The sequence below is a fragment of the Sinohyriopsis cumingii genome, chromosome 1 (assembly GCF_028554795.1).
Source record: "Sinohyriopsis cumingii isolate HCF-2022 chromosome 1, ASM2855479v2, whole genome shotgun sequence".
In the NCBI taxonomy this organism is placed as follows: domain Eukaryota; kingdom Metazoa; phylum Mollusca; class Bivalvia; order Unionida; family Unionidae; genus Sinohyriopsis; species Sinohyriopsis cumingii.
In genome coordinates, this window is record NC_142961.1 from 133,059,293 (window position 1) to 133,071,460 (window position 12,168).

Here is a 12,168-nt window from a genome sequence, read left to right on the forward strand (position 1 = left end):
AAATGGACTGTTCTAGAAACCAGAAAACGACAGTGAATAGTTTCTTTGCATCGAGAGCTTCCGTTTGGTTTCAAATGGTGACATTGTTAGGCCTGACGACAATCAGTAAGAAATGAGAAATTGATGAATAAAACGGCTAAGTTTCGATTATTGTATATATCCTTCATGTGTTATGTATATTTAATTTGTATTATTGTGTTGGCTTTTCGTAATGATTATATGTTATATAAATTCATATGTTGCACTTGACCTTGTCCTAAATCAAGTTCACTTTGTACCTGATAAGGGATATATTTTGTAAACAATGTAATACATTGTCAATAGAGAAGTTTGGATTAAATATTAGTATCATTATCTCACGTTAGAAAATAATATTATACATGAGAAATGTTATCTTTGTAAATTGTATTAAATACACTATTCTTGTTTTGTTTTTAAAAGAGGATGGTTTAGCATCTATTCAAGGAACAAAAACTATCATAAGCATTTTCGTAGGTCAGGATCTTTATCAAATTATGGCAGTTTAGAAATCATTATCATAATGAACAAATCATTTCGTTAATATTATCAAAACATTTTTATTGATTATTTGTACAGAATAAACTCACTTATAATTTATTCTCACTGTAAACTATATAGATGCAGATATGCCATCGCATAATGCACGGGCAGATCTGGGTCTTTGGAGTTTGTTACGAGTAATCAGTAGAACAAAACCAGATCTGCCCTCGTATAATGCACGGGCAGATGTGGGTCTAAGCAATTTGTTAGGAGTAATTAATATAACAAACAACAAATCTGATCGTCGCAGTTCAAGAGTTACTCTCTTTGCAGTTGGACTCGACTTATACACGAGTAGAACTAGTACATCAATGTTATTTTGGTTACTTACATGTAGTGTTATACGGGGATTCAGAAACATTACAACACCTGATTTGTGCAATGCTATGAGGCGCCGTAGCGGACAAAAGTCGCTCCAATGAGAAAGTTGCAGTTGAAATTTTGATGTCGTATGTCGAGAAATCCAATATCATGTGTGGAATCAAACTGCATTTCCTTAAAGTTCCATTTTCTAGATCGATATTTTAGATTTTATATGTTGAATTATACAATGGTGGTTTAAAGTTTTATTTCCTAAGTCGACGTTTTACAGTGTATATTTTGAACTACAAAGCGGAGGTTGAAATTTCAATATCACAGTTCGAGAATCCCTGATTCGCACGTTGTATGAAACTGTTTGTGATGAAAGTTCCATTTCATTTGGCGAGTATTTAGATTTCATCTGTTGAATTTAACAGCAATGAGAAGCAGCCTTCTTGTTTAAAAATAACACGGTCCGTTCACGAGAGCGACCTCTAGCGAAGAAATTCATGAGTAATTCTCGACCTGTGAGATATAACTTTCAAACTGTAAATGCATATGAAATGTAATGGCGCCTCATAATTGAATACATGAATGATGTATCTTAATACTCGATATTATTTTGAATTGTTAAAGTGGACATTGTGTAATGTTACTTTTAACACCAACACATCATTTCACAATATAAAAATATAAATTCTGACAAGCACAATAAAATGTCCAATCACCGCTGTGTAATTCAACAGATACAATCTAAAAACTCAACATATGAAATGGAACTTTCAACATAATCAATATGATTCAACATGTTAAAGTAAAGCTCTCGACATATGACATTAAAATTTCAACAACCGCCGTGTAATTCAGAAGATACGATCTAAACCTCAATATTGGACATCGAATTTTAACCAGCGCTGTGTAAGTCAAGGGATGAAATCTAAATACTCAACATATGAAATGGAACTTTCAACATAAACTCTTTGAACCAATACTTCAATTAGGAATTTTCGACGGATGACATTGAAATTTCAACCACCGCCGTGTAATTCAAAACGACACAATCTCAAACCTCGACATAGAAAATATAACTTTCAACTACTACTGTTTAATTCAACAGATACAATCTAAAATCTCGACCACAGAAATGGAACTTTAAGGAGAATAATTTTTTATACAACACGTGAAATTGGGATTCTGGACATATGACATTAAAATTTCAACTGCAACGTTCTGATTGGACCAGCTTTTGTCCGCTACGGCGCCTTATAGAATGCGCTCTAAAATGTTTCTTGGAGTCGGGTTTAGTGAGGATGATTTTATTTCTTGAAGTAAAAAAGTTCCCCATTCTTGGACCGTCTTTCTCAATTGAAGAAAAAAGGAAAACCAAAACCGCATCGTGGTGTACTAGGAATGTACGCAGTAAAATAGTCTGGGTGGCCGACAGTATTTTTCCGTCTTGCGTAACCAATCTGATTAAAATCAGATCTCTGTCCTACGTGAACTAGGACAGTGGACATCTAATTTTACTCAGATTATTTCGCAAATTCCGGCATGGCAAAGATTTGTTATAAAACCAGAATAGTGTACCCGTCAATCAAGCAGTCCGGTATATGAGGAGAGTATTTTTTGATCGATTATATAATGTCCCTTTTCCGCTTCCTGTGCGGAAAAGTAGAAAGCAGCAGTTTAAAGCAAAATGCGTTCTCTAAATGGAAACTAGCACTAATTTGCTTCGAATTTATTAATTTTATTTGCTCTATGGACATCCTTCTTCAATCATTGAGTTTATAGCGTCTGCGTGAATTCATCGGATACGTTACACGCTCGGCACAAAATAGAGTTGTGTAAATCTTCATAATTAATGTTAACAGATAATTTTAGGTCCTACGCTTCAATAAACACTGTTTTATAAGTATGCATTGTTATGTATTTTTAATTTGTGTTGTTTGTTTATTTTTGTTATTATTTCATTATCTGCTATTGTAATGTAACATTGTATGTTGAACGTAACATTGTCGAAAATAAAGCTGTTTTTCTTTACTTGACCTGAATTATTGATTTCTGTATTCTGTAAACAACTAATACATAGCTAAAATATTCTCTATATGTATAGATTTAATATTAGGATCATTATTAATAGAAGTAAACATGTTTATTTGTGTCTGGGTCTAGGTTATTGGGATTTCCTGGTGTAACTGACATATTTCAGGTTCTATATTATAATTTTAGTAACATACCTCCTAGTTGTAAAAAAACATTTTATCTTGTAAACATTTCATACCTTCCAGATTGAAATTTTCCATTTTGGTAAGTCTTTATTAGAAAATGCAAACAATGACTTGAGGTAAAGTATAGTACTATATAATCTTCTTACTTAAAAATAATATTTTGTGCTCTAAGATCTAGAAGAATCAGTTGTATTATTGTTGTGTACACTAGTCCATTTGGGATGGAAATTATTTAAATTATTTCTTCAAATTATTTAATTTAAGTGATTTTCTCTGGAAATACATTGTGCTTGTAAAAAGAATATTCTTTGACAGAGACATTCACTATGATTTATAGTGACTTCAAACCTTGGAATTATATTATTGTGCCTCAGTAAAAGACTGCTGTTACAACACCAGGATACATGCCACCACAGAAGCATCAACACTTCCGGCGTTGGATTTAATTTGGAATTTCACTAAAGTTTATTCAGAACTTTTATTATTAGGACCTGTGTATGCAATTCTAGGGTTATTTGGGATTTAACTCGCAATACGTAATTTTTTTGGGCGGGTGTTTTGTTTTTTTGTAGGGTTTTTTGGGTGCTTTTTTTTAAAAAAATACAAATTGACTTTATTTGTTGAATTTCACAAAGCTTGTTGCTTTTCACTCTTTTTCTATTACTTTTTTAAAAGACCATAGACTCGTAATACCAGTAATGTTACATTTAATGTAATAATAATAATAATAATAATAATAATAATAATAATAAAATTATTATTATTATTATTATTATTATTCCGTCCGGTTCAAAACGTCGACAAATTGTGAATGGTAATGATTGTTTGATGTGAAAAGGACGACACTCGCGTTGAAAAAAGGTAAAATTTAGAGGTATATAAGGGTCTCCCAGTCTAAAAATAGAGCATGACTACGAGTAATATCCCGCATGCTCGACTGATCGATATGGGGTTACGTTCCATCGGAACATCGCTCGGCCGTTTCCATCAGGTCGTGAAATAACCTTAGATGAAGTTGTAGGAATGCACATCAATTTGATATGTTTTGTTAATCGCTCCTAGCTGAATACAGCACATGTTATGACTGCAATGGCCGAGACTGCTTTGATTGTCACTTTGTGTCCTTTTTCTTTCTCACCAGAATAAAGGGTTCTTTCCCGACTGTACCGAAAGGGCCTTGGGTGTTCTGATTGGGATTTTGTTCTTTATGTTCCGACATTCCTGGCGTGACAGTGGGAAAATGCAGTGTTTATATGTCTTTGCAATCTGACTATTACACACATAGCATCTTCTTTGAAGTCTCCAGGCTACTGAAATATGTATTGCACATGCTGCATTATTAGATTTGCCAGACAGGAAACGTCCTCTTGATTCTCGCTAGCTAAGATGATGTAGCGAGGCTACGATCTGATCCTATACCTTATAATGGAGCAAATAAAACTGGTCAAAGACAAGAACAAAAAAATGACAGTAGTTTAAAATCTACTACCTAAGTAGAGTTAAGTGTTTCAGGAAGATTCGCTTATGATAACGTTTTAAGTACCGCTCTGGTGGCCTTGTGGTTAGAGCGTCCGCTTCGGATGCAGAAGGTCGCGGGATCGAACCCCGGCCGAATCATCCCAAAGACTTATAAAAATGGTACTAACAGCTCCCTCGCTAGGCGTTCAGCATTAAGAGGTTAATGTTAGGACTGGTCAGCCCAGTGTCAGGATAATGTGACTGGGTGGGACATCATGCTACATGTCTGCGGCATGATGCCCCAGAGTTAGACATCACTGTAAACTGTCATACAGCAGGACTGAAATTTTGTTAAAGCTACGTTCGTTCAAACTTAAAATCACACACACACCTACCTTATAATGGGGCAAGTAAAACTACACGCTTTATGAAGCTGATATAAAGTAAATTCTATTGGAAGGTTTACGCTAACTGTAACTTGTCCACCACGACAGATGATACGATCGCGGTAATTCGTTTTCCAAATAAAGCTTGCCATGCTATATTTGGATATTATTATATGCTCATTTTTTTCCCCGTTAACTTTACATTGTCAGAATCGTTCAGTATTTTACGATATTGCACACCTTCTTATTGCACTCACGTGCAGGACACGTGTGCCCAATAGTGTATTAGGAACTACTTTGTAAACAAATCATGTACACTCGTGTAGCAGACGCTTTACGTTTTGGTTGATTAAATTTGTTTCTGAATGAACTAAAGCAGATGTTTCGTATACTGCCACATACCAGCTGCTTTGCTACATTCCGCGTTAACGTTTTTGATAGTGTTTCGGGTTTTGGCGGTAGACGCCAGATTTCATAAAATTTCTGGGTACCTACAAATAGCATGCAAGTTACAAGGCATAAACGGTCTCCTTTAACTGGTAATAATAATGGCAAAAAACTATACTTAGTTTTACATCCTGAATTTCCTCAAAATGTACTTTCTTAGTTCTGCAAATCCGAATTACATGAGGCATGTCATAAGTTCTCAAGCTTGATTACACATTTCGAAATTGTACTGTAATTTCGACTATATTCCAAGTGCAATTACATCCTCCTTACTGCCCTCAAAATGAAATAAACATTAAATTCAATAGCGTCTTTTTGATAATTGCTATTAAAAGACTTCATATTTTCCCCACATTATGATTTCAAATAGTCATTGATAGAACAAACACAGTGCTGTTGTTTGGGCAGTTAGACCTCGATCCTTAAAACAAATATCAGGGTCTATATCTTACATTGTACGTCTATGCAAACATCATAATATTAAAAATTCAGTAACTTTAAATTTCTGAATGCTCAAACCTAGATTTATCTGTATGAATATATCCTTGATGAAGCTTCTATGGTAGGAAGACATATCAGTCGCAGATTTTTCTGGATCTACATGGGTTTGAAAAGCTTTAAATTCTACACCTTAGAGTACGGTGCTAATTTCAGTAATGAGTTTTCCACATTCAAGTCTTAAAAGAACTGAAATTCCATCTATAAAACAATGTCTATGTTTTTCAGTGACAAATAGGATAAGTTCTCAAAAGGTTATTTGTACTGAAATTTTACTTTCATTATCAACAAATTTTGACCAGTCCACAGGGGCTCGTAACGTTGCTTACAATTTAACTGTAAGTCATACATATTGTGCAAAATAATACTATATGTATGACTGACAGTTAAATTGTAAGCAACGATTCGAACCCCTAAGGACCCGACAAACCCATGTGTGCTCTATGTTATCTGTACCCATTTCTAGACTGGTTCCAATTCTTACATATTATTAGTAACGCGAATCCTACACCACTCCTCACTCAGAATAGTTTAAATTGTCAGAATCGAATTTTTCTGTTATTTGGTTTGGATAGATGTTCCGAATGTGCTGATTAAAAAACGAGAATGTCCTTGGTAACATGACTCCTCAGTGTCTGAAAGCTAATAGCAGGTATCCTTTCACGTTTCACGTTTCACGATAATTTCTGTGGTAATGGAAGCTGCTGTCGCTGATGGGATGGAATTGTTTTAATGCACGGAGATGTATCCTCACAGGAGTAACATAGTTCTGGTACGCAGTTTAGATAAATAGACATAGCAAGTCATTTTGCTGTGTAATGGGATTGTGGGACTGACTCAATGTGTTTCCGAATGAAAGCTCAAATTATATTTCTCTCTCTCTCTCTCTCTCTCTCTCTCTCTCTCTCATATTGTAATCAGCCACATGCAGAGGCCATGCTTGCTTTGATATGGTATTTTCGACGCTCTTTATGGCCTGTGGCTCAATTTCCTAGACTTACATGCATGGTTGTGCAATATCATAACGTACGTTACCGTTACTTGCTAAACTTAAGTACCACGGTTTTAAATTATGTTATAGGTCTATATACAGACGAAGAAGGCAACAAATCATCGAACATAATTTCCTGTTGGTTCTTTCTTAGACCTTCGAAATTGTGTCCAAGAAAGCGTGATAGATAGAAAAAATGTTTCATTTGGTTAGAATTTATTTTTCGTAAAGTGTTTCACTCGGTCCTCTTCGGTACTGTTCTAAAGCTCCAATTCTTGTTTATCAACAAAGATTATATTTGTATTTTACATTTGTAAAATATAAGAAAATGTACTGATGTAATTTATTTTCATTTTGTGTGCAGTTATTATAAAAAATAGTGCGATTAAAGCAAAACCGCTGATTTGATTGAAAATTTTGCTCATAAATGATGTGTTAATGATGGTTTGCTTAAAGTACACAAATCAAGATTAAAATCAAACGAACTTGCGTAAACCTATTTGCAGAGAAATTAAACTACTATATTCTACGTACATTAAAAATGTAACAATGATACTTTTATTTGAATGCATTTTCACTTTATCCCTTCTTTTTGTGCAATTTTAAAAAGAAATAACCACTCAGATCTGTGGATCGTTTTTATAGCATTTAATTTCATGTATTTTCAAACACAAATTGCTACAAAACTAGAGTGAGATGTACAGCAGGGATTTGACTCTCTAATGTTAAAATTTGAAGTGACTTTTCAAAGAATGAAAGAACAGTAATATATCATCTTCCATAGGTAATACAGAACAAATAACACAAGGCTGATGTTCCACTGACGATCCCCTTGATCTCAAATGCCGAAGCAGTGCCTGGGGGTTTCATGGACACGTAGATAGAAACTCAGAGATACTGATCCATATATTTATATGCTATCAAAATGATAGATTTACGAATTCACTTTTAAAAAAGCAAGAATTTTATGCGTTCACTTAGATAGTTTTAACAGAATGAGGTAAATTAGTTTTTGTCTCATGTCAACCATACAAAGAATGTTTGAAAACAATCATCGACCGTTCATCTCATAAAAGATATGACTTGTACAGAAAAATTCTAACGGATGGTGTCTTTGTCATAGTCATTATTATTTCATGTAAAAGATACTTGCAAGGAAAGTTTTAAAATATTGCCTTCCAGCTTTAAGAAAGACTTTTTCAGTCGAATTAGTCAGCTGACTATAAATCGGATTGTAATAACCATCTTAATGCGCTGCAATGAAATTTATATCAATTCATAAAATTAAAATATAAAAATTTGAATGAACATTCGTATGACCTAAATATTGTTTACTACCCCCATAACACTGCATTGTGTCCAACTGTCGTATGACCTAAATATTCTTTACTACCCGCATAACACTACATTATAGCATTCATCGAAAGAAGGTTTTACTTGTGAAAAGCGATTATAATCTTGCTTAATAAAAGATGTTTAAACAAAACCTTTATATCGTTTTCTCATGGACGACTTATAAGACACGGTTAACAAAGACAAATGTTGAATATCGGAAAGGGAGAGTATTATCTGCAATATTACTTTAAAAATTCAGAGAATCCTCTAATTCTAATAAGCATATTCCTCTCATCCCCAAAAAATTAAAATAAGCACTTTTTGCACAACAGCCGTTATCATTTAAACTATTACCCTCGGATCCAAGAATATCGTTGGTGAAGAGGGGCGGATCTAGGAATATCGTTGGGGGATGCGTAAACTAGTGGGCAAGGGGTCTGTAGGATAGAACCCCTAGTGGGGGCCTCGGGGGCTAAACACCGGCAACTCCTGCATTTTAAGAGTTTCTAATGCATAATTTTAACTAGATGGTTAAATGTAAATAAAACATTTTCTAGAAAAAGTACATGTTGTTTTGCTTAATACTTTTGGGGGCGATGGTGGCCCCCTTCCCCTGATCAACCCGTCCCCTGATCCTTAAGATATTTCTGACGATTTTGTTTTCTTCTAAATAATTTTTATTTATAATGCCATTATTAATCAAGTTAATTCATTTTTTTCTCACTCTTATAATAAAAGGAATGCACAAAAACCTGGACGAACAAACATATATGTAGATGTATATCAGTGGATATGTGAAATAGAAAACACACGAGTGAATGAATGAACTAACAAACATTACATGAATGGCCAAAAGAGACACAATGAGGAAAATTACTAAGTATATTAATTTACACATGAATAATAAATAATGAAGTGAAGACACAGTTAACCATTTCAAGAATATCAGATTATAAAGTCAAACTCGTTTAATCCACAAAATTACACTGCAGTTCACAATAGACATTTAACTATAGTGAAACATGAAAGGAAATGCAGTTGCAAGGTTGCAATTAAGTCATTGAACATATTTTACTTTGAGGGTTTTAGTATTTTTTATTAGATTGGGTAAAACTCGATCATTTTAAGCAGTGGCCCTCAGGAGAACACAATTAAACTGTCAACATAGCAGACAAGTTGACATCCCACCCACCCCCACCCCCACCCCCATAAGAGCACTACAGGACAATAACACGAGCCTTTATTTTATCTAAAATGCTACATCTCGTTTTTGGGACCCCGAGTGGCCGAGTGGTCTAAAGCGCTCTCCGTTACGGATTACTGCCATCTCAACTCTGTCTGCGTGGGTTCGAGTCTCGGATTCGGCTAATGTGGGTATGTGAGAAAGCTTGCCAGTAGCTTCTCGTGGGTCGGTGGTTCTTCCCGGGTTCTTCCTCCACCATTTATACTGGCCGCCACGTATAGCCTAGCGTGTGCTTAAAAATGGCGTTAAACCCTACAATAACAGCTTTATTTCTTCTTTTTTTTCCACACGGATTTGGGCAGAGCAAGGTAATTCAAATTAAGCCTTTTACAATTCTCATGTGACATAATAAATTGGCATCTTGGTTCAAGATACATTCGGTTAACCAAAACTTAATTTGCCTGTGATACATTCTGAGGTTCCATATTTGTTATTGTACTTCTCGCATGAAGAAAACATTTAAACGTTTGAAGCATACATTTATTGCGCGTTGCGGTAACAATTTCACAATGGTTCCGGAGTGACATGTTTGCCCTCTAAAATGAAACTCCCAAGTTCGTGCGTCATTTGAAGGACCATACGCATGCGCTGAGACCATTGGAAAGTCGTATAGTTACTTGGAAAAAAGAAATTCGTGGATCTGGTTGGTGTGCTGGAGGGTTAAATCACCATACGTATATTTTGATAATATAATTGATGTAGACAAACCTATGGATATGCATACTTCTTTTTTCAGCATAGCAAGGAAGCAATGGCAGAAGCATTAGCTATAATGAATAACAAATATGGTCGGATGTAATCCGTAATGCATTTATTTGTACAGGTAAGAAACAAAACATTACACAATATGTTTCCATTGTTTACGACACCGCTTCAAATTTAAGGAGAATATTAATTTTTAGGACAGAATGATTATGGTCATGTTGAACAGATTATGAGCAGTTTTTAACAATACACAACTGATTCCATAGCCGGATCCCAAACTACTTAGGGGGTTGGGGGTTTACGTAAACAAACAGGTGAGATGTCTATGGGTAGGAACCACCAGTGGGGACCCAACGGGCAATGCGTCCGGAAACTCCTGCATTTTAAGCATTTCAGGGGGAAAATTGTAAACATCTAACCATAATGAACACTGACTATAAGAAACGTGTCGGTTGTTTCGCATTCTCTGTGCTTTGTTGGGTTTTTGGGGTGGGGGCATGCGCGCCATCTGAGTCCCCCTGCATCCCATAGTGAAATTAGACTATACTGTTTTTCAAGGACGATATCCTTTTATTACCAAGTGACATCCCGATTAAAAATGGGATTATCCTGGATTTCTAATCCACCGAACACCACATATGATAGTCGTTAGGTCCAAATACCAAACCTTGCACGTTCAGAAACCAAACTTCATTCCAACTTTTGGCATGTTATTTTTGTCCTTACTTAGAAACGGCAAAAGTCAGTGTTAGAAATATTGCAAAATTCAGTATTCCCAGATCTCCACTGTGTTATCAAAGAAGAATGTTTGACCTTTGCGAGTTCAAGAAGTCCTCAACAAATCCTTATCCTTTTCCTTTTCAGCGTAAATTCAGCCGAACCAGAGCTTCCAGTCATAGCCATACATCCTGTATACAGTGGATTCGAAGGGTGGAGACAAAGTTTCAACACACGATGGCAACATCTGAGTTGGTTACCGGATAAAGCCTAAATGTTTGGATGCCGAAATTACAGCCATACTCAGACCTTTGAACTGAGCTTAAACCTCTCAAAAAACAAATTTCATCTTTTCAGATTCCCTTGCCACATTGAAAGCCTTGCATAATCTTAAACCTGACAACCCGTTAATATCCAGATATTACAGAAACGAGATTTTCTAACGGAATCTGGGAAAAATATTATGTAATGTTGACTGCTTAGGTACATTGGTATACAAGTCAATGAAAAAGCAGACCAAACAACTAAGGCTGCCCTGCAGTCGTCCGTTTCCGAATGGAAGATTTCATTTACTGACTTCAAATATTGTATAAATCACCATGTTCATAATAATTGGCAAAATATGTGGAATGAAAACGCCACTTACTCAACACAAAACCAATTATCGGCGAATGATATCCCCCCCCCCCTCCGAATGAATCGGAGATGAGGTGGTACTGTGCTATATAGTGTATCGGACACAATACCTGGCTTATGTATACCTCGGAAACATGGGCGCCCGCACATACGGACCTCTCCCCCACTTTGCCTTTAAACATGTTTTGGCCTACATCCGTAAAAATGATAACCTGACCACTACATAGTTGCCTCTCACCCCCACCCCAATAATTCTGCGGGCGTCCCTGCTTCGAAAGGCGAACCTTTACCGGATTGCGTGCAATGCATGTCCACTGGTGGTGGAAACTATTTTTCTCAAGTGTGTCGACTTCCACTGTGAGACAGAAGCATTATGATGTTAACTGCAATATGAAATTGTACGATGATGTGCCAACGAAGAAAATCTTGTATGTTTTGTCGGAATTGTGTTTATTTAATATATATTGACCGTGAATGATTTTACACGTTACCTATATCCCTTTTTTAATACAGAATTTTAACGTTGTTACATTTGATATTTTATCTTCTCGTACTTCACGTTGTCATTTATTTGGAAGGGTTTATCTCAGTGGCGTTAACAACCTCCCAAGAAACCCCTGTAACTGCAAGGGTGGGTGGGTGTCTCATGCCGAGTCGTTGTCC